At 45.9% G+C, this 23,552-nt stretch overlaps 1 protein-coding gene across 1 annotated transcript in view; it reads right to left on the reverse strand.

The window, feature by feature from the left end:
• The window catches only part of kcnb2b (potassium voltage-gated channel subfamily B member 2b), a 326,938-nt gene that overhangs the window by 88,394 nt on the left and 214,992 nt on the right, over positions 1 to 23,552 (reverse strand). The window lies entirely within an intron of this gene.

A 23,552-nucleotide genomic window follows, 5' to 3' on the forward strand; every position in this document is an offset into this window, starting at 1 on the left:
TCCAATTTCCACCCTGCCCTCACCTTCACCTGGTCTATCTCTGACTCCTCCCTTCTCTTCCTTGTCATTTCTGTTTCCAATTCTGGGGATAGACTGGCCATAATAACCATTACAAACCCAATGACTCCCATAGCTACCTGGACTACACATCATCACACCCCACTTCCTGTAAAGACTCTATCCCATTCTCTCAGTCCTCCATCTCTGTCATATATGTTCAGATGAGGCCAACTTTGACAAGGGACCCTCTGAAATATCCACCTTCTTCCTCAACCAAGGATTCACCAGCACCGTTGTCAACAGGGCCCTCAACCAGGTCTGACCCATCTCCTGCACTTCCACCCTCATGCCTTCTCTTCTCTCCAACAGTGATAGGGTTCCCCTTGTCTTTACATACCAACCCATCAGCATCGACATCCAGAAAATCATCAGGCACCATTTCCGTCACCTCCAGCAAGGTGCCACTAACAGACACATATTCCCCTCCTCTCCCTTGTCTGCCTTCCTCAACACCGTTCCCTCCGGGACACCCTGGACCACATTTCCTTCATCTCCAATACCCCCCCCAAAGTCCTACAGCACCTTCTCCTGCAACTGGTGAAGGGGCAATGGCTGCCCATTTACCTCCTTCCTCCCCAGTACCCAAGGGCCCAAACATACCCTCCAGGTGAAGCAATACTTTACCCGCACTTCCCAGAATCTAGTCTACTGCACTCGCTGCTCACAATGTGATCTCCTCTACACTGGGGAAACGAAGTGTAGACTGTGTGACCGCTTCGCAGAACATCTATGTTCTGCTCGCAAAAAAGACCCTGAACTACCTGTTGCCTGCCACTTTAACGCATCACCCTGTTCCCTGGCCAACATCTCTGTCTCTGGCTTGCTGCAGTGTTCCTGTGAAACTCAACGCAAGCTGAAGGAACACCTCATTTTCCACTTGGGGACCCTGCAGCCCTCCAGAATTAATATCGAGTTCAATAATTTTAGGGCCTAAACTTTCCCATGTCCCAGCCCTCTACCCCACACACCAGGCCTTGTTGTCATATAGCCTGAGAACACACTACTTGCTGTTAATCATTAATTATCTAATTAATGACTAACCACATTAACTCATTAACTGTGGAGTTAGCAAAGGATCACGAGACTGAATCATTGGATAGCACATTCGTCATATGAGAAAAGACTGGGCCTGTCGTCACTGGACTCTGGAGAAATAAGAAGGGATCTCATTGAAATATATAAAATTCTGACTGGGCTAGGAAGTCCAGTTGCTGGGATCGACAATAGACAATAGGTGCTGGAGTAGGCCATTCGGCCCTTCGAGCCAGCACCACCATTCATTATGATCATGGCTGATCATCCACAATCAGTATCCTGTTCCTGCCTTATCCCCATAACCCTTGATTCCTCTATCTTTAAGAGGTCTATCTATCTCTTTCTTAAAAGTATCCAGAGAGTTGGCCTCCACAGCCTTCTGGAGCAGAGCAGTCCATATAACCACCACTGTCTGGGTGAAGAAGTTTTTCCTCAACTCTGTTCTAAATGGCCTACCCCTTATTTTTAAACTGTGTCCTCTGGTTTTGGTCTCACCCATCAGCGGAAACATGCTTCCTGCCTCCACAGTGTCCAATCCCTTAATAATCTTATATGCCTCAATCAGATCCCATCTCATCTTTCTAAACTGAAGTGTATACAAGCCCAGTCGCTCCAATCTTTTAACATATGATAGTCCCGTCATTCCAGGAATTGACCTCGTGAACCTACGCTGCACTCCTTCAATAGCAAGAATGTCCTTCCTCAAATTTGGAGACCAAAACTGCACACCATACTCCAGGTGCGGTCTCACCAGTGCCCTGTAGAAGGACCTCTTTGCTCCTATACTCAATTCCTCTTGTTATGAAGGCTAGCATGCTATTAGCTTTCTTCAATGCCTGCTGTACCTGCATGCTTGCTTTCATTGACTGATGTACAAGAACACCTAGATCTCATTGTACTTCCCCTTTACCTAACTTGACTACATTGAAATAGTAATCTGCCTTCCTGTTCTTGCCAACAAAGTGTATAACCGCACATTTATCCACATTAAACTGCATCTGCCATGCATCCGTCCACTCACCTAGCCTGTCCAAGTCACCCTGTATTCTCATAACATCTTCCTCACATTTCACACTGCCAACCAACTTTGTGTCATCAGCAAATTTGCTAATATTACTTTTAATGCCTTTGTCTATATCATTAATATATATCGTAAACAGCTGCGGTCCCAGCACCGAACCTTGTGGCACCCCACTGGTCACTGCCTGCCATTCCGAAAGGGACCAATTTATCACTACTGTTTGCTTCCTGTCAACCAGCCAATTTTCAATCCAACTCAGTATTTTGCCCCCAATACCATGTGCCCTAATTTTGTTCACCAATCTCCTATGCGGGACTTTATCAAAAGCTTTCTGAAAGTCCAGGTACACTACATCCACTGGTTCTCCCTTATCTATCTTCATAGCTACATCCTCAAAAAACTCCAGGAGATTAGTCAAGCACGATTTCCCCTTCGTAAATCCATGCTGACTCTGACCTATTCTGTTACTGCTATCCAAATGAGTTGTAATTTCATCTTTTATAATTGACTCCAGCATCTTTCCCACCACTGACGTCAGGCTAACCGGTCTATAATTTCCTGTTTTCTCTTTCTCTCCTTTCTTGAAAAGTGAGGCAACATTTGCCACCCTCCAATCCGCAGGAACTGATCCTGAATCTATAGAACCTTGGAAAATAATTACCAACTCGTCCACAATATCTAGAGCCACCTCCTAAAGTACCCTGGGATGCAGACCATCATGTCCTGGGGACTTATCGGCCTTCAGTCCTAACAGTCTATCCAACACCATTTCCTGCCTAATATAAATACCCTTCAGTTCGTCAATTACCCTAGGTCCTTCAGCCACTATTGCATCTGGGAGATTGCTTGTGTCTTCCCTAGTGAAGACAGATCCAAAGTACCTATTCAACTCTTCTGCCATTTCCTTGTTCCCCATAATAAATTCACCCGTTTCTGACTTCAAGGGCCCAATTTTAGTCTTAACCATTTTTTTTCTTTTCACATACCTAAAAAGATTTTACTATCCTCCTTTATACTTTTGGCCAGTTTGCCTTCATAGCTCATTTTTTCTCTGTGTATTGCCTTTTTAGTTATCCGCTGTTGCTCTTTAAAAGCTTCCCAGTCCTCCGGCTTCCCACTCATCTTTGCTATGTTATACGTCTTCTTTTTTATCTTTACACAGTCCTTAACTTCCCTTGTCAGCCACGGCCGCCCCCGCCTCCCCTTAGGATCTTTCTTCCTCTTTGGTATGAACTGCCCCTGCACCTTCTGCATTATATCCAGAAATACCTGCCATTGTTGTTCCACTGACATCCCTGCTAGGGTATTGTACCATTAAACTTTGGCCAGCTCCTCCCTCATAGCTCCATAGATCGCTTTATTCAACTACAATACTGACACTTCTGATTCTCCCTTCTCCCTCTCAAACTGCAGATTAAAACTTATCATATTATGGTCACTACCTCCTAATGGCTCCTTTACTTTGAGGTCCCTGATCAAATCTGGTTCATTGCACAACACCAGATCCAGAATTGCCTCCTCCCTGGTAGGCTCGAGTACAAGCTGTTCTAAGAATCCATCTCCACAAACTCCCTTTCTTGGGGCCCAGTACCATCCTGATTCTCTCAGTCTTCCCGCATGTTGAAATCTCCCATAACAACTGTAGTGATACCTTTGCGACAGGCCATTTTCAACTCTTGATTCAACTTGCACCCTACCTCCTAACTACTGTTTGGGGGCCTGTAGATAACTCCCATTAGGGTCTTTCTACCCTTAGAATTTCTCAGCTCTATCCATACTGACTCTACATCTCTTGACTCTATGTCCCCCCTCGCAAGGGACTGAATATCATTCCTCACCAATAGGGCCACCCCACCCCCTCTGCCCACCAGTCTGTCCTTTTGATAGCACGTATAGCCTTGAATATTCATTTCCCAGGCCCTGTCCACTTGAAGCCACGGATGATGTTTCCTCTGGCTGAAGGGCCCTGAATAGTGGGTCACAGTGTTGGGATACACGGTAGTCATTTCAGATGAAGATGTTTAGAAATTTCTTCACTTGGAGGGTGGGGAACATGTGAAATTGTCTATACAGTAGGCTGGGGAGGTGAAATTACTGAATGTATTTGAGATAAGAATAAATAAATATTTCTAGCAGCTAAAGGTGTCGGTAAGTATGAGGAGAGAATAGGATTATTGCATTGAGATGAAGGATTAGTCATGATTCTGTTGAATGTTGGAATGGGTTTAATTGGCTGAATAGCAGGCTCCTGCATCTAACTCCTGTTTCTGTGAGCTGAATCTTATCAGAAACCAACCAGAAATCATTTTTTATTGAGTTTCATGGAGACTTTCTCACCATGAGACCTCATCAACACTGGGTTGGAAAATGGGACATGTTTCCTCTCAACATGTGAAGATTCTTGCTGGACATCACACCCAAATTTCCCACTTTCTCACCATGTCCCTTGTGTTCAGAAGCTGGGAAGGTTCTGCTACGTGTTTCTCAGTGTTTTTACACCTGGACAACAAGTGGAAAGTCCATCTAAATTTATTTTCTGATAAGCCCAGTACAATTCAGATCAGATTTAATACAACTAATAGATGTCCTGCATAAGCATCTAGCAGGGAAGCAGGAACAGAGACAGAAGTTGCTGGAAGCTCAGCAGGTCTGACCTCATCTGTGAAAAAAAACATCAGAGTTAACGTTTTGGGTCCAGTTACCCTTCCACAGAACTTTTGTTTCTGATTTACAGCATCCGCAGTTCTATCGATTTTTAAACAGGGTAGCAGGCTGTTTATGAATGAAATTAAGGTCTGCATTTCCCAAATTTTATTTTCATTTCTAAAATAAGATAAATTGCAGGAAATAAAAACTGAAAGAACTGCAGATGCTGTAAATCAGGAACAAAAATTGCAGAAAATCTTTATCATGTATCTGAGCTGGTATAAAAGTGGTCACTATTCAGTGATTTATTCAATACCTGTATCTCAAAAAACTTCTGCTGTTAACATTTGTCCGAAATGGAATGATAATCTCACTTTAAAATTGCATGGATAAGATACCCTTCCAGCCACTAATATTAGTTAAGTCAAACATACTGCAGGAAAGTGCTTTTCTGTCAATTGAGGCACTGATACTTATAGTCAATTGCACTAATCTATGTGCCCTGTTTCACAATAGATAGCTGGAAGTAGTTGTTTAATGCTTGCTTTTAGTCCTAGGTTCTGTAGAAATCATCTCATTTACGTCTCTGATTTTCACAAAAATCTGCTTAACTCCGATCCTGATTGGTATTGCATGCTTAATGGCTGGGCAAAGTCCACTGAAATTAATGTGTACAAAACAGCTTTGCCACAACATAATAGCAGCCTGAATAGCTTATCCGATATCTGCACACCACATTTGGCAATCTGTTTTTATTGCTGCCAGACACACCAATGGGAACTTCCTCTTTTTAGGAAGCAACTCTTCTGGCTGCACCTGCACATTGTTTGCTGGCTTTCTTCCAAAGCTATGGATATCACTGCTGGCAGATGGGAAAAGTCAATCCAGCATTAAATAAAGTACAAGTTAAATCATAGATGAAGTAAGAGCAGCTTGGGAACATTGTCTCAAACCTAAGATTATTGTTCATTCTTTAAATCATCTCTATCTGATAATATTTGTAATCGAGTAATAAAATGATTTATTTTGTTAAACTTGCTGATTTTATGATGCTGGACTTTATTAGTAAATTTATGTTAGAATCTGGCAAAGCAAAAATATGTTCTTTGTCATAAACTAAGATTGAGTTCCCAAGGACTTACTAAGATTCCACGGATTTGAACAAACAGCAATAATCTTTACAACATAAAGTTAATCAGTAATTTAATCTACAATTTATATACTCATATTTTAACATTAAAAGTTAACCTGAGGTACGTAAATATGGATAACAGACATGGTATAGTAGAAAATTTGACGGAATACTAAGCATAGGCAAATAGGGTTGAGATGGCTCTCTCAGATTTTTCAGCACACTGCCTACATTCCCACCCCCAGATGTTTGTGGCACTGGGCCATCAAATCTCATTAAAAATTTACAAGGTATTCCAATTTCTTTTTCAGGATCTAATTTTGGAACTCCTTCAAGAATTGCTCTGTGATGAACTGCACTCTTCCAATCAGGATTGTGCTCCCCTGGATGCTGGAAACGGCACCCCAATAATTACTCATGAGTGCAGTTCCAGCTTTTTTCACAGACTGCTAGCTCTTCTCTGAGCTTCTCAGAGTACCAGTTTCTTAGGTGCAACAAACAAATAGTGCTCATGAGCTTCTTTCACTCCACCCTCTGTTACACTGACTTAAGTAATTACTTCCAGCCTTCTTCTGAGCTTGGTTCTTAACTTGCCCACCGAGCTGGCTTGCTTTTGTTCATATTGAATGTTCATTGAATGAAAACTAGCCAGCTCGGTGAGCAAGTGAACAACCTCACCAATAATCAAGCTACAAATTTTTGCTAAAACTTCTTCGGAACCCTCAAGTCTCTCAAATTCTTCCTGAGTACTAATCCAATACATAGCAGTAGATATTGATTCCCAGGACCACACCTGAGGCCTAACTGCACCAAGTTATCAAGCAACTCCAGGGACTTCTGACCCCAGCTACTCAGAATCAGTCACCTTCAGGTATGTTCTCAGCAGCACAGCTACCAACAGTCCTCCTATGTGATAATGGGAACTGCAGATACTGGAGAATCTAAGATAACAAAGTGTGAAGCTGGATGAACACAGCAGGTCAAGCAGCATCTTGTGCTCCTGAGATGCTGCTTGACCTGCTGTGTTCATCCAGCTTCACACTTTGTTATCTTGAGTCCTCCTATGTGAAATCTGTTTCTCTATTTCTCTCTCCCTCTCCACCCTTCTGCCCCAACCTCTCTATCTCCCCCTTCTGCTCTCACCCCCTTTCACTCTTCCTTCCTCTTTCGTGTTCTCTCTCGCTCTCTCACTCTTCCCACATTTCTACTCTCTCTCCCAGCTTCTTCTGCTCTCCCTCTCTTTTGTCTCTCTCTCCCTTCTCCACCTCGACACTTCCTTTCTCTCACTTGCAGCCCTTTCGAGCTATCACTGCCTCTGCCGTTTTTTTTCTCTCTCATTGATCTGCTCAGTGACCCATTGAAAACATCTCAATAAAATTAAATCTGTCCTAATTACAAGGCAGAACCAAACACATAAACAATTGGGATTCCCTGAATGTTATGTTATTACCAGATTTCTAGATTACACATGACAAGCATTTTCAACACAAACAAAATTTTTAAAATTTCATCATGCTGTTTCCATGAATAACTTGATGCAAGGAATGCAAGGAAGGGAAAGAGACATTGGATAAAATGCCTATTGCCACTTTAGATTGTAAATTATGACATCACTTACAGCTTGCTGGATAGCTACATTTCCCTTTGTTGCAAATACTTCTAATTTTCATTCACAGCTTTACTCTTTAGACTGAAGTATTTTATCATTCAGCTGGCTTATGCCAAGAGCTAGTTTAAAATTGTCATCACTGGAGGTGGCATTTTTTTGTTATTTAGTATCAAGCTGGCATACTGAAAATACAAACTACTTCTGATTGAATTAAAATTCTCACTTGGTTCTTCACTTCCTTGTCCTTTATTCCTCCTGGCTGTTTCTTTTCTTTTCTCACTTTGGCTGAGTCCTGGGGAAGGATATTGTGGGACCGTGGTGGTTGGGCAGAGTATTTTAATTTGTACCAAATTCCTTCCTCCTAATAGCAGATCTTGCTGAGTAGCACACCAACCACAATTCAGATCAGTGAGCTACAAACCAGCCTCACTTAATAGAGGCAACTTCCGATCGTTTCTGTCTGCCCCGAAGCACACTGGGCGCCACAATGAAACAATTTGGAAAAACAATTAAATGAAGCAACTACAGATCGGCAACCCCATAGAAAGAAATGCTTGCATTTTTCTTTCATGACTGCTGATATCTCAAAATGCATTAAAGCAAATGATGTACTTTTTGAAGTGAAATCATAGCATCATAGTCATACAGCATGCAATCAGATCCTTTGATCCAACTCATCCATGCTGACCAGGGTTCCTAAACTGAACTTGTCCCATTTGCTTGCTTTTGGCCCATATCCCTCTAAACCTTTCCCATTCATGTACCTGTCCAAATGTCTTTTAAATGTTGTAATTGTGCGCACCTCTTCCACTTTCTCTGGCAGTTCATTCCATATACACACCACCCTCTGAAAAAGATGTCCCTCAGGCTTCTTTTAAATCTTTCCCCTCACATCTTTAACCTATGCCTTCTAGTTTTGGACTCCCCCACCCTGGGAAGAAGACCTTGGCAATTCACCTTATTCACCTTACAGTTACTGCTGTAATACAAGAAATGCAGCAGGGAATTCAGAAGAACTCCTGGAAAAAGCCATCAGCTCACTAATTTTTTTTGGGGAAGAAAATTGTCATCATTACATAGTCCAGAATACATGTGACTCTAGACCCACAGTAATGTGGTAGATTCTTAACTGCTCTCTGCGCATCAATGTCAGCAATGCCCTCAGCCCATGGATGCATTAAAAATAAACAATCATGCCAGATCTGCTGAGTATCTCCAGCAATTTCTGCTTTTATTTCAGATTTCCAGCATCCACAATTCTTTGTGTTATTTATGCAACAATGTTGCAAATGGCAACAGAAGAAGGACTGCCAGGTGGAACTATTTGGTCTGATCTCAATTTCATGATTGGTACTGTCTAAATATTAGTCAGAGTGATTGTTCATGTAGTATCCACCATAAGCAGCTTTAATTTATTAATTGAAGGTTTATCATTTTGGTGACTGAGGATGCTCACTTATCTGCATATTTAAATGAATCTTACCTAAGTTTAGAGGATTAAAACAATAATTCTTTGAAGAGATCTATCAAAAATGTTGATCATTTGTGACTATTTATTTTTCTAAAGTATCCTTCCCAGATTGTTTATGAGTGAAGTCTGTTTACATATTCTCACCAGCTGCTTTTGGAAAATGTCTCAAATGAAGACACTCAGAAGCTGAATTTTCCTATTGCACTTAAATTGTTGTGGAGAGTGCATTCACGGTGCGCTGTCCACCACCAAGAACTACCCCTCAAATTACAGTGCTTAACTCTGACGGTCTCATAAAGGAAAAAGCTCCCAGTGCAGGGAACTAAAGGTGCTGGGAGTCCAGGGGGTGCAGTGACAGAGAGGGGGACAATGCTGATTGCTGCAGGAACGCATGCCAAAAATCCAACCAACTTAGATCCAAATGACAGGGTTAGTATTTCATCTAATTCTGTCACCTCGTACAAATCACAAAGGTTGATGGACTACATCTCTCAGTATTGTATGCATCATCACCACACAAGACCTCACTTCCACTTTATCGTCTCAAACTACTAACCCTTCCTGTCCTCTGCATACCACTCACTTTTTGGTTACACCTCACCACTTCTCCTGTTCATGGATCACCACTAACTGTTCTTATATACACTTCCATCACAGCCCGAGCTTCGCCCCTACCTCCCAGGGTGGAGCTAATGAGCTCTCTTAGCTTTCACCTGTACCCTCCGCCAGCTCAGAAATGTTCGCCTCATTGATACTTTTATCTAGATCGTACTTGAGAGCACGACACTGATACATCTCCACTGTTGTCAAGGAAGAAATACTTGAGATTTGAGGACTGCCCTAAATGAGGCACCTGCTTAGGCCCTGCAGAAGACATGTCCCTGCTACTAATATCAGGCAGGGATGTCAAAGGTGGTCAGTAAGCTGGAATGTCTATCAAAATTATCAGGATCATGCTGGTTCGAAAATGCAGGCAACCTTCCTGCCTCCATGAACAGTGCGGTGATTGCTTTGGAGAACCAGAGCCAACAGAACACTCAGCAGCTGCTGGACATGTGCTTGGAAACTGCTCCCCATTACTTAACACCACTGGCACGGCAATAGGGGGTACCAGGGACCCTGGCCTCAACTCCAGCTATCCCATCCTCACAGGGAGATAGGATAGTGCCAGTAGATATCCATGAAGAGAAGGAGCCACATACATGCCCCTTAGATGCTTGTTCTCCAGCCCCTTCATTACCCCACTGCCTGGGATGCCAATGCCTACAGCGGCACTGCCTGATGAAAGTAAGTCTGCTCCAGGCTGGAACCTCTGCAGCTCTGTGCGTTCAATGTTCGAAAGCACCAAGATGCAACTTGCCAAGTTTTCAGAACAAACCACAGCGCAGGCTCCCTCCACGCCAAATGCATAATCAGGACTGCCCTTACAAATGTGGAAGGCGGAGAAAGATGGAAATATATTGAGGACACACAGGTTCCACATCACTGTAAATAACAAACGCTTTTGGTAATATATTTCCACATGCACTCTTATAATGTCTGCTGTAGTCTAACTTTCACTGTCAGACCTGGTTAAGTCATATCGATGTGAGAGATGAATAGCCTCATCTTACATCCCAAAGGTGAAAGAAGTTGCAATCACTTCCTCTCTCACAAGAAACTGCAGAAAGCTTCAGGCATCAGGGTCTTTGAGCTGCGACACGGAGGATTGCAACCAATGCCTTGCACTTTAATGTGGACAAAACTGAGGCAAGTGCTATGTGCAGGGAATGTGCTAATGCCTGGCCTGCACACACCATCTGCACTTACACACATCTTGTGAGTGACAACATGGATTCCCTGATGGTTCCATACATCTCAGCAGGAAAATGTTCATCCTATGTGTCACCTTTTCAAGGAAGCACTCAGCCATTCAAGGCTGTCTACAATGGGCAACTACCTCATGGCTAAATGGCGTAATCCTGCTCCTGATTTGTAAGTTTGTATGTTCACCCCATGATGGACTGCTCTTCTTAGACTTTCACACATCATCATTTCTTCAAACACATGCTGTGTATTTGCCTCATAAACTGCTGGCATATGTTTCAAGTCTATATGTTGATGTACCACGGTGTTACACAGTGACATGTCCACCCCTGTCTGATTGAATGACTCCCCACTGTCACACATGCCTAGCTCACCCAGTGCGCTAAAATATAAGGTAAGCCACAAAGGCTAGGAACAAATTACTGCAGATGCAGGAATCTGCACTGACAAGAATGAATGCTGGAAATCACAGTGGGTCAGACAGCATCCATGAGAGAGAGCAAGCTAACATTTCAAGTCTAGATGAATCAGACATCAGAGCTGAAGTGTGGAGAGGACAGCATTTATTCTAAAGTTTTTTTGGTGGGGGTAGGGTGGTAGTGTGTGGAGGCAGTGGGTGTAGGGTGCTGATGGAGCAAAGATGTTAATAGTTCAGATTAAGTGAAAGGAATGTAAGATTGGCAGAGAAAGAAATAGTTCACAATTTAAAGGTGTCGAACTTAATATTCAGCCCAGAAGGCTGTAAAATACCACGTCTGAAGATGTTGTTCCTCCAGTTCGCACTGTGATTCAGTGGAACACGGCAGCAATCTGAGAACAGACATGTAGTCATGTGAGCAGAACACTTTGTTAAAATGACCGGCCACAGGAAGCTCAACGTCCTGTTTGCACACGGACTGGAGGTGTTTCACAAGCGGTCACCCAGTCTGCATTTGGATTCTCCAATCTAGCCACGGCCATATTGGGTGCAGTGAATATAATACACAAGACTGAAGGAGGTACAAGTGAAATTCTGCTTCACCTGGAAAGACTGTTTAGGCCCTTGGATGGTGAGCAGGGAGGAGGTGAAGAAATGTTGCATCTTCTGTAGTTACATGGGAAGAAGCCATGGATGGGGGAGTGGTGTTGGCGGTTGTGGAATGGACTAGGGTGACCTGGAGGGAAGTGAGGGGAAGATGTGTTTGGTGGTGGCAGTCTGCTGGAGTTGTCTGAAATGGCAATGGATGATGTTTTGAATAAAAAGGCTGGTGGGATGAAAAATGAGGACAAGGGGAACCCAATCAAGCCGTTGTGAGTGATGGGAAGGGGTAGGGGCAGAAGGGTAAGTGTTGAGGGCCCTGTCAACCACAGTAGGTGAGATACCACATTCCTTGAAGGACCATGTCACATCAGCAGCATTGGTTTGGAAGGTGGCATCATCTGAACAGATGCAACAAAGGCAAAGGAACTGAGAGAATGGAATGGAGTCCTTACAGTAAATTAGGTGTGATGATCTGTCGCGAAGGCAGCTATGAGTGTCACTGGCTTTGTTGTGGATGGCAGTGGACAGTTTATTTACTAAAATGGAGACAAAGAGGTCAAGGAAAGGAAGTGTCAGAAATGGATGATGTGACAGCGATTGAGAGGTGGAAGTTGGAGACAAAATGAATGAAGTTTTCAAGATCTTGGAGGGGGCATGAAGTGGCACCAAAGCAATCGTCGATGTTCCGAAGAAAGTAGCCTGTAATGGAGCATCAACACCCTTGAGTACTAACAAAGAAACATGATCAACACAGAGGTTGATAAATTGTAAGTCAGTCTTGAAGTAAATGTGCACTAAGAAAGTATTGTGAAGTGAACAGGGGCAGGCAGCACCCAAGAAGTCACTAAAGTGAGTAAACACAAGGAAAGCAAGCTAAGGAGTATAAGCTGCACATGTCAATGTCAGTGTGAATGCATGTATGTAGATGTCTGAGACCAATACTTAAGGAATACTTGAGGAGGTGGCTCTAGAAATCGTGGACGCATTGGTAATCATTTTCCGATGTTCTATAGATTCAGGGTCAGTTCCTGCAGATTGGAGGGTGCTAATGTTGTCCCACTTTTCAAGAAAGGAGGGAAAGAGAAAACAGGAAATTATAGACCAGTTAGCCTGACGTCAGTGGTGGGAAAGATGCTGGAGTCAATTATAAAAGATGAAATTACGACTCATTTGGATAGCAGTAACAGAATAGGTCAGAGTCAGCACGGATTTATGAAGGGGAAATCGTGCTTGACTAATCTCCTGGAATTTTTTGAGGATGTATCTATGAAGATGGATAAGGGAGAACCAGTGGATGTAGTGTACCTGGACTTTCAGAAAGCCTTTGATAAAGTCCCGCATAGGAGATTGGTGAACAAAATTAGGGCACATGGTATTGGGGGCAAAATACTGAGTTGGATTGAAAATTGGCTGGCTGACAGGAAGCAAACAGTAGTGATAAACTGGTCCCTTTCGGAATGGCAGGTGGCGACCAGTGGGGTGCCACAAGGTTCGGTGCTGGGACCGCAGCTGTTTACGATATACATTAATGATATAGATGAGGGCATTAAAAGTAATATTAGCAAATTTGCTGATGACACAAAGTTGGTTGGCAGTGTGAAATGTGAGGAGGATGTTATTAGAATACAGGGTGACTTGGACAGGCTAGGTGAGTGGATGGATGCATGGCAGATGCAGTTTAACGTGGATAAATGTGCGGTTATACACTTTGGTGGCAAGAACAGGAAGGCAGATTACTATTTCAATGTAGTCAGGTTAGGTAAAGGGGAAGCACAACGAGATCTAGGTGTTCCTGTACATCAGTCAATGAAAGCAAGCATGCAGGTACAGCAGGCAGTGAAGAAAGCTAATGGCATGCTGGCCTTCATAACAAGAGAAATTGAGTATCAGAACAAAGAGGTCCTTCTGCAGCTGTACAGGGCACTGGTGAGACCGCACCTGGAGTATGGTGTGCAGTTTTGGTCTCCAAATTTGAGGAAGGACATTCTTGCTATTGAGGGAGTGCAGAATAGGTTCACGAGGTTAATTCCCGGAATGGCGGGACTATCATATGTTAAAAGATTGGAGCGACTGGGCTTGTATACACTTCAGTTTAGAAGGATGAGATGGGATCTGATTGAGACGTATAAGATTATTGAGGGCTTGGGCACTCTGGAGGCAGGAAGCATGATTCCGCTGATGGGTAAGTCCAGAACCAGAGGACACAGTTTAAAAATAAGGGGTAGGCCATTTAGAACAGAGTTGAGGAAAAACATCTTCGCCTAGAGAATGGTGTTATATGGAATGCTCTGCCCCAGAAGGCAGTGGAGGCCAAGTCTCTGGATACTTTCAAGAAAGAGATGGATAGAGCTCTTAAAGATAGTGGAATCAACGGTTATGGGGATAAGGCAGGAACAGGATACTTATTGTGGATGATCAGCCATGATCATAATGAATGGTGGTGCTGGCTCGAAGGGGCAAATAGCCTACTCCTGCACCTGCTGTCTATTGTCTAATATCTGTTCCTGCATACAAAGAGACTTGGCATAAATATACAACGAACATGTGTCTTTGACTTGCAATATAGAGTGTTGATGATCTCAAGGTGTTCCTGAGTTGGTGCAAGAGCAGGCAGAATGATATGGTCGGGCTGGTGGTTTGTCAGTGCAGAACTGCATTGCTGACGGGCTGAGGAGGATGGTGGCTATTGCTGATATACTGTTCAGAAGAAGCAGTTGGATGATGGCTGGGACAGCCATACATTGAACTGCAGGTGCCTGTTTCCAACTCTGAGTTACCTGCTAAGCATTTGGGTCATCCAGTTTCCTCTTGGACCAGAGGATAATTGGAAGCAGCGTGTATCTAGGGTATGTAGGGTTTTCATGAGATGCCAATACTTGGAATTAAGGTGGCTGCCATGCAAGCGCAAGATTCTAAAGTTGGCATTTCAGGCTTGTAAGGAAAATTTGGGAAAAGATTTCTTAATATTGAGCATCTGAATTTTTTTAGCTCCCACAATATTTTACCACCTTTCTCATTAATACTCTCACCAACACAAAGGAGGTGAAAATGCCACCATTGAAAGTTAAATCGTCAAGTCGGAAGGGTAACATGAGGAACAAAAGGATATAATGACAAGAAATCCATACAAAATTGGAAAGAGAGAAAAACATGTATACTACACTACAGGATTTAGTATGTGAGATAATGGGAACTGCAGATGCTGGAGAATTCCAAGATAATAAAATGTGAGGCTGGATGAACACAGCAGGCCAAGCAGCATCTCAGGAGCACAAAAGCTGACGTTTCGGGCCTAGACCCTTCATCAGAGAGGGGGATGGGGAGAGGGAACTGGAATAAGTAGGGAAAGAGGGGGAGGCGGACCGAAGATGGAGAGTAAAGAAGATAGGTGGAGAGAGTATAGCTGGGGAGGTAGGGAGGGGATAGGTCAGTCCAGGGAAGACGGACAGGTCAAGGAGGTGGGATGAGGTTAGTAGGTAGATGGGGGTGCGGCTTGGGGTGGGAGGAAGGGATGGGTGAGAGGAAGAACCGGTTAGGGAGGCAGAGACAGGTTGGACTGGTTTTGGGATGCAGTGGGTGGGGGGGAAGAGCTGGGCTGGTTGTGTGGTGCAGTGGGGGGAGGGGACGAACTGGGCTGGTTTAGGGATGCAGTAGGGGAAGGGGAGATTTTGAAACTGGTGAAGTCCACATTGATACCATTAGGCTGCAGGGTTCCCAGGTGGAATATCAGTTGCTGTTCCTGCAACCTTCGGGTGGCATCATTGTGGCAGTGCAGGAGGCCCATGATGGACATGTCATCTAGAGAATGGGAGGGGGAGTGGAAATGGTTTGCGACTGGGAGGTGCAGTTGTTTGTTATGAACTGAGCGGAGGTGTTCTGCAAAGTGGTCTCCAAGCCTCCGCTTGGTTTCCCCAATGTAGAGGAAGCCGCACCGGGTACAGTGGATGCAGCATACCACATTGGCAGATGTGCAGGTGAACCTCTGCTTAATGTGGAATGTCATCTTGGGGCCTGGGATAGGGGTGAGGGAGGAGGTGTGGGGGCAAGTGTAGCTGTCGAGACATTAACCGCCTCAACCTCTCCACCCCTCTCACCCACTCTAACCTCTCCCCCGCAGAACGGGCAGCCCTCCGCTCCCTCCGCTCCAACCCCAACCTCACCATCAAACCCGCAGACAAGGGTGGCGCAGTGGTAGTATGGCGCACTGACCTCTACATTGCCGAGGCCAGACGCCAACTCTCCGACACCACCTCCTACCGCCCCCTCGATCATGACCCCACACCCGAGCACCAAACCATCATCTCCAACACCATTCACGACCTCATCACCTCAGGGGACCTCCCACCCACAGCCTCCAACCTCATTGTTCCCCAACCCCGCACGGCCCGTTTCTATCTCCTTCCCAAAATCCACAAACCTGCCTGCCCTGGTCAACCCATCGTCTCAGCCTGCTCCTGCCCCACCGAACTCATTTCCACCTATCTGGACTCCATTTTCTCCCCTTTGGTCCAGGAACTCCCCACCTACGTCTGTGACACCACCCACGCCCTCCACCTCCTCCAGGACTTCCAATTCCCTGGCCCCCAACACCTCATATTCACCATGGACGTCCAGTCCCTGTACACCTGCATTCCGCATACAGATGGCCTCAAGGCCCTCCGCTTCTTCCTGTACCACAGGCCCGACCAGTCCCCCTCCACCGACACTCTCATTCGCCTAGCTGAACTCGTCCTCACCCTCAAAAACTTCTCTTTTGACTCCTCCCACTTCCTACAGACTAAGGGGGTGGCCATGGGCACCCGCATGGGCCCCAGCTATGCCTGCCTCTTTGTAGGTTACGTGGAACAGTCCCTCTTCCGCACCTACACAGGCCCCAAACCCCACCTCTTCCTCCGGTACATTGATGACTGTATCTGCGCCGCCTCTTGCTCCCCAAAGGAGCTCGAACAGTTCATCCACTTCACCAACACCTTCCACCCCAACCTGCAGTTCACCTGGGCCATCTCCAGCACATCCCTCACCTTCCTGGACCTCTCAGTCTCCATCTCAGGCAACTAGCTTGTAACTGATGTCCATTTCAAGCCCACCGACTCCCACAGCTACCTAGAATACACCTCCTCCCACCCACCCTCCTGCAAAAATTCCATCCCCTATTCCCAATTCCTCCGCCTCCGCCGCATCTGCTCCCACGATAAGACATTCCACTCCCGCACATCCCAGATGTCCAAGTTCTTTAAGGACCGCAACTTTCCCCCCACAGTGATCGAGAACGCCCTTGACCGCGTCTCCCGTATTTCCCGCAACACATCCCTCACACCCCGCCCCCGCCACAACCGCCCTAAGAGGATCCCCCTCGTTCTCACACACCACCCTACCAACCTCCGGATACAACGTATCATCCTCCGACACTTTCGCCATTTACAATCTGACCCCACCACCCAAGACATTTTTCCATCCCCACCCCTGTCTGCTTTCCGGAGAGACCACTCTCTCCGTGACTCCCTTGTTCGCTCCACACTGCCCTCCAACCCCACCACACCCGGCACCTTCCCCTGCAACCGCAGGAAATGCTACACTTGCCCCCACACCTCCTCCCTCACCCCTATCCCAGGCCCCAAGATGACATTCCACATTAAGCAGAGGTTCACCTGCACATCTGCCAATGTGGTATACTGCATCTACTGTACCCGGTGCGGCTTCCTCTACATTGGGGTAACCAAGCGGAGGCTTGGAGACCGCTTTGCAGAACACCTCCGCTCAGTTCGCAACAAACAACTGCACCTCCCAGTCGCAAACCATTTCCACTCCCCCTCCCATTCTCTAGATGACATGTCCATCATGGGCCTCCTGCACTGCCACAATGATGCCACCCGAAGGTTGCAGGAACAGCAACTGATATTCCGCCTGGGAACCCTGCAGCCTAATGGTATCAATGTGGACTTCACCAGTTTCAAAATCTCCCCTTCCCCTACTGCATCCCAAAACCAGCCCAGTTCGTCCCCTCCCCCCACTGCACCACACAACCAGCCCAGCTCTTCCCCCCCACCCACTGCATCCCAAAACCAGTCCAACCTGTCTCTGCCTCCCTAACCGGTTCTTCCTCTCACCCATCCCTTCCTCCCACCCCAAGCCGCACCCCCATCTCCCTACTAACCTCATCCCACCTCCTTGACCTGTCCGTCTTCCCTGGACTGACCTATCCCCTCCCTACCTCCCCAGCTATACTCTCTCCACCTATCTTCTTTACTCTCCATCTTCGGTCCGCCTCCCCCTCTTTCCCTATTTATTCCAGTTCCCTCTCCCCATCCCCCTCTCTGATGAAGGGTCTAGGCCCGAAACGTCAGCTTTTGTGCTCCTGAGATGCTGCTGGGCCTGCTGTGTTCATCCAGCCTCACATTTTATTATCTAGGATTTAGTATGTGTTCTTTTTCACAGTAATAGGGGTGAAAAGCAATGCTTTCAATGGTGACAGTGTTGTAGAATTAAGGCAAGTATCCCTTATGAAAGTGTAATTGCTGTCTTCCTATCATTGGAGTCAGTTTTAATAAGTGTGAAGAGATGAAGAGATCGTCAGTGCCTTTTTAATGATTAAATGATTCTCAATTATAGATATAAAATAAACCGTACAGTGAAAAACACCTCTTTACAAAGGGGAATAGGTGAAACATTCTGGTGGGGAGGCAAAATTATGATAACAAAGTATGTTTTAAAGAAGAGTTTAGCACGGAGTTGAAATTTGAATTACAGCATATCAGGCAGACAGAATATGTTTTCATTTTTCATTTCTCTCTTCTGAGACTGTGTGCAGTGACTCGTATATTAAAGCCACTACCCATCTTTCATACATTTTTACTAACACTGATACTGATTTGCACTTGTCTATTTTGCACTGTATTTTAGCACTATTGTGGCTGAACATAATATAGTACTGAAAGTGTAAAATAAATGGATTAATAAGGACTTTATATCCCAATTGCATAAGTTATAGGGGTAAAAAAATCATTTGTATATAATGCAGAGATGAGAAAATTAAGGTTCAGGAGAGCATTGACTTCTAATTACAACCAAAAAAATCTTAATTTTGTGTTTTGTGGGCCATGTCACTGTCTGACTGGCTTAGTGGTTGAGACTTACATTCAAAAGCTGGTGTTTCGGGCCGAGACCCTTCATCAGAAAAGGGGGAGGGGAAGAGGGTTCTGAAATAAATAGGGAGAGAGGGGGAGGCGGATCGAAGATGGATAGAGGAGAAGATAGGTGGAGAGGAGACAGACAAGTTAAAGTGGCGGGGATGGAGCCAGCGGAGGTGAGTGTAGATGGGGAGGGAGGAAGGGGATAGGTCAGCCCGGAGAGGATGGACAGGTCAAGGGGGCGGAATGAGGTTAGTAGGTAGGAAGTGGGGGTGCAGCTTGAGGTGGGAGGAGGAGGTAGTTGAGAGGAAGAGCAGGTTAGGGAGGTGGGACAAGCAGGGCTGATGTTGGGATGCAGTAGTGGGAGGGGAGATTTTGAAGCTTGTGAAGGCAACATTGATACCATTGGGCTGCAGGGTTCCCAAGCGGAATTTGAGTTGCTGTTCCTGCAACCTTCGGGTGGCATTGCTGAGGCACTGCAGGAGGCCCAGTATGGACATATCGTCTAAGGAATGGGAGGGGGAGTTGAAATGGTTTACGACGGGGAGGTGCAGCTGTTTATTGCGAACTGAGCATAGGTGTTCTGCAAAGCAGTCCCCAAGCCTCCACTTCGTTTCCCCAATGTAGAGGAGGCCACAATGGGTAAAGCGGATGCAGTATACCAGATTGGCAGATGTGCAGGTGAACATCTGCTTGATGTGGAAAGTCTTCTTGGGGCCTGGTCTGGGGGCAGGTGTAGCACTTCCTGCGGCTGCAGGGGAAAGTGCTGGGTTTGGGGGGTTGGAGGGGAGCATGGAGCGGACAAGGGACTCCCGGAGAGAGTGGTCTCTCCCGAAATCAGACAAGGATGGGGAAGGAAAAATGTTTTTGGTGATGGGGTCAGATTGCAGATGGCGGAAGTGTGTTGGAGGATGATGCGTTGAATCCGGAGGTTGGTGGGATGGTATGTGAGAACGAGGGAGATTCTCTTTTGGTGGTTATTGTGGGGACGGGGTGTGAAGGATGAGTTGCGGGAAATGCAGGAGATTCAGTCGAGGGCGTTCTTGACCACTGTGGGGGGGCGGTGGGGGGATGGGAGGAGTCGCGGTCCTTGAAAAACGAGGACATCCGCGATGTACGGGAGTGGAATGCCTCATCCTGGGAGCAGATGCGGTGGAGGCGAAGGAATTGGGAATAGTGGATGGAATTTTTGCAGGAAGGTGGGTGGGAGGAGGTGTATTCTAGGTAGCTGGGAGAGTCAGTGGGCTTGAAATGGATATCAGTTTCTAGGTGGTTGTCTGAGATGGATTCAGAGAGGTCCAGCAAAGTGAGGGAGGTGTTGGAGATGGTCCAGGTGAACTTGAGGTTGGGGTGGAAGGTGTTGGTGAAGTGGATGAACTGCTCAAGCTCCTCGTGGGAGCAAGAGGTGGCGCCAATACAGTCATCAATGTAACGGAGGAAGAGGTGAGGTTTAGGGCCAGTGTGGGTACGGAAGAGGGATTGTTCCTTGTAACCTACAAAGAGGCAGGCATAGCTTGGGCCCAAGTGGGTACCCATGGTCACCCCCTTTGTCTGTAGGATGTGGGAGGCATAGAAAGAGAAGTTGTTGAGGATGAGGATGAGCTCGGCTCGGCGGATGAGGGTGTCGGTGGAGGGGGACTGGTCAGGCCTGCGGGAAGGGAAGAAGCGGAGGGCTTTTACGCCATCTACATGGGGAATGCAGGTGTATAGGGACTGGATGTCCATGGTAAAGATTAGGTGTTGGGGACAGGGGAATTGGAAGTTCTGGAGGAGGTGGAGGGCATGGGTGGCATCACGGACGTAGGTGGGGATTTCCTGGACCAAGGTGGAGAAAATGGAGTCCAGATAGGTGGAGATGAGTTCAGTGGAGCAGGAGCAGGCGGAGACAGTGGGGTGGGCAGGGTAGTCAGGTTTTTGGATTTTAGGAAGGAGATAGAAGCAGGCAGTGCGGGGTTGGGGAACAATGAGTTTGGAGGCTCTGGGTGGGAGGTCATCTGAGGTAATGAGGTTGTGGATGGTTTGGCAGATGACGGTTTGGTGCTCAGGGGGGTGGGGTCATGATCCGGGGGCAGTAGGAGGACGTGTCAAAGAGTTGGCATCTGGCCTCAGTGATGTAAAGGTCAGTGCGCCATACTACAAATGTGCCTCCCTCGTCCGCGGGTTTTATGGTGAGGTTGGGATTGGAGCAAAGGGCTGCACGTTCTGTGGAGGACAGGTTAGAGTGGGTGAGAGGGGTGGAGAGATTGAGGCAATTGATGTCTCGACAGCATTTGGAGAAGTAGAGGTCGAGGGAGGGTAGGAGGCCTTGGGGCAGTGTCCAGGTAGAGGGCTTGTGTTGCAGGTGGGAGAAGGGATCAGTGGAGGGAGGGTTAGGCTCATGGGCAGAGACGTAAGCATGGAGTCGAAGGCGGCAGAAACACTTCTCAATGTCCAAACATGACTGGTATTCGTTGATGTGTGGGTGGAGGGCGACAAAGGTGAGCCCCTTACTGAGGACTGATCGTTCATCCTCAGTCAGGGGGAGGTCTGGGGGGATGCTGAAGATTCAGCAGGGCTCAGTGTGGCTGTCTCCTCTGCAGCTGCTTTTTCGTTGATGTGTGGGTTCCCCCCCCTCACCCCCAATAACCTTTTGTTTGCCTCAAGTGGTATATCTAGCTGTCTTTTGAATACATTTTGTGTTTTGGCATCAACTACTTCCTGTGATAATGAATTCCACAGGCTCACCACTTTTTAGGTGAAGATATGCCTCCTCATCTGCATCCTAAATGGTCTACCCTGAATCTTCAGACTGTGACTCCTGGTTCTGGTCACACCCACCATCAGGAACATCCTCCCTGATTCTACCCTGTCTAGTCTTGTTAGAATTTTATTAGTCTCTATGAGATCGTTCCCACACCCCCCAGTCGCCTGAACTCCAGTGAAAACAATCTTAACCTGATCAATGTCTCCTCGTATGTCAGACCTGCCATCCCACGAATCAGTGTGGCAAATCTGCGTTGCACTCCCTAGAGAGCAAGAGTATCCTTCCTCAGAAAAGGAGACCAAAACTGCACACAATATTCCGGGTGTGGTCTCATCAATGCCCTGTATAACACGCAACAACACACCCCTGCTCCTGTACTTGAAACCTCTTGCAATGAAGGCCAATGTACCATTTGCCTTCTTTACTGCCTGCTGTGCTTGCATGCTTACCTTCAGCGATGGTGCACAAGGACACCCAGGTCTTGCTGCATACTCCACTCTCCCAATTTACAGCCATTCAGAAGTAATCTGCCTTCTTGTTCTTAATTCTAAATGAATAACCTCACATTTATCCAAATTATATTATATGTCATTGATTTGCCCACTCTCCCAACCGATCCAGATCATGCTGAAGGATCTCTGCATCTCATCACAGTTCACCCTCCCACCCATCTTGGTATTATCTGCAAACTTTGAGACGTTACATTTTGTTTTCTCATCCAAATCATTAATATATATTGTGAATATCTGGGGTCCCAGCATTGATCCCTGTGGCAGCCCACTAGTTACTGCCTGCCAATTTGAAAGAGACCTATTAATTCCTGTTCTTTGTTTCCTCTCTGCCAACCAGTTTCCTATCCATCTCAATACACTTGCCCCAGTCCCATGCCAAGGTTGTGGGAAGTATAGATGAAGTCAATGAATGGAAGACTGATTTGTGTGATTGTCCAGGCTATGTTCATAACTCTGTAGTTTCTTGAGGTCTCGGACAGAGCAGTTGCTATGACAAACTGTGATGCATCCGGAAAGCATGGTGCATCTACAAAAATTAGTAAGAGTCTTTATGGACACGCAGAATTACCTTAGTCTCCTGAGGTAATAGAGGTATTTTGTGCTGTCTTAAAATATGATTAAAATAAGTAAGATGATTAAAATAGGTAAATACATTTAAAATTCTGTTTGAAGAGATTTCTCTACTCCAAGCCAACCATTGAAGAAATTTTGCCACAACTTGCCAAGGTAAACGTCTACTACTATGAATGTGAAGGATTAAGTGAAGTGAAGCTGCGTGTAAGCAGCAATTTTCTAACTACATTCTGGATGCCATTCAGGAGATACAGATGGCTCTGCATAATGTTTTGCATTTCCATTGCTCCAACAGAGTATCAATGCTGACAGCATGAGATAGTCTGTAATCTTTCCGGAGCAGAAGCTATTATAGGTGATCTGCCACTCTGTGGATGTGGAAACAGAGTTGAAGATGCTGTTGCAGACCACAATCACAATCTAGTTAGACTGCTAAAGAGACATGGACACATGTCACATGAACCTAAATGTAAAAAAAGAAAAAGAAGTAATTAAATATGACTGGAATGAAATACATAGGTCATGTGCTGAAAGCTGAAGAACTTGTCCAAATGCACGTAAGCTAAAAGCTGTAGCAGAGACACAGCAATCAGATGTCTGTGCTATTTAGCAAAGCCCTTGCCTAATTTGCCATCAGACAATGAATCTGTGCAAGCAATGAATCAGGATTTTAAATAAATTATTCATGGGGTGTGAGAGTTGCTGACTGTGTCAACATTTATTGCCGATGCCTAAGTGACATTGAGAAGGTGGTCCTGAGCTCCCTTCTTGAAATGCTGCAGTTCATTTGCCGCAA

Source organism: Stegostoma tigrinum, chromosome 5, assembly GCF_030684315.1.
Source record: "Stegostoma tigrinum isolate sSteTig4 chromosome 5, sSteTig4.hap1, whole genome shotgun sequence".
In the NCBI taxonomy this organism is placed as follows: domain Eukaryota; kingdom Metazoa; phylum Chordata; class Chondrichthyes; order Orectolobiformes; family Stegostomatidae; genus Stegostoma; species Stegostoma tigrinum.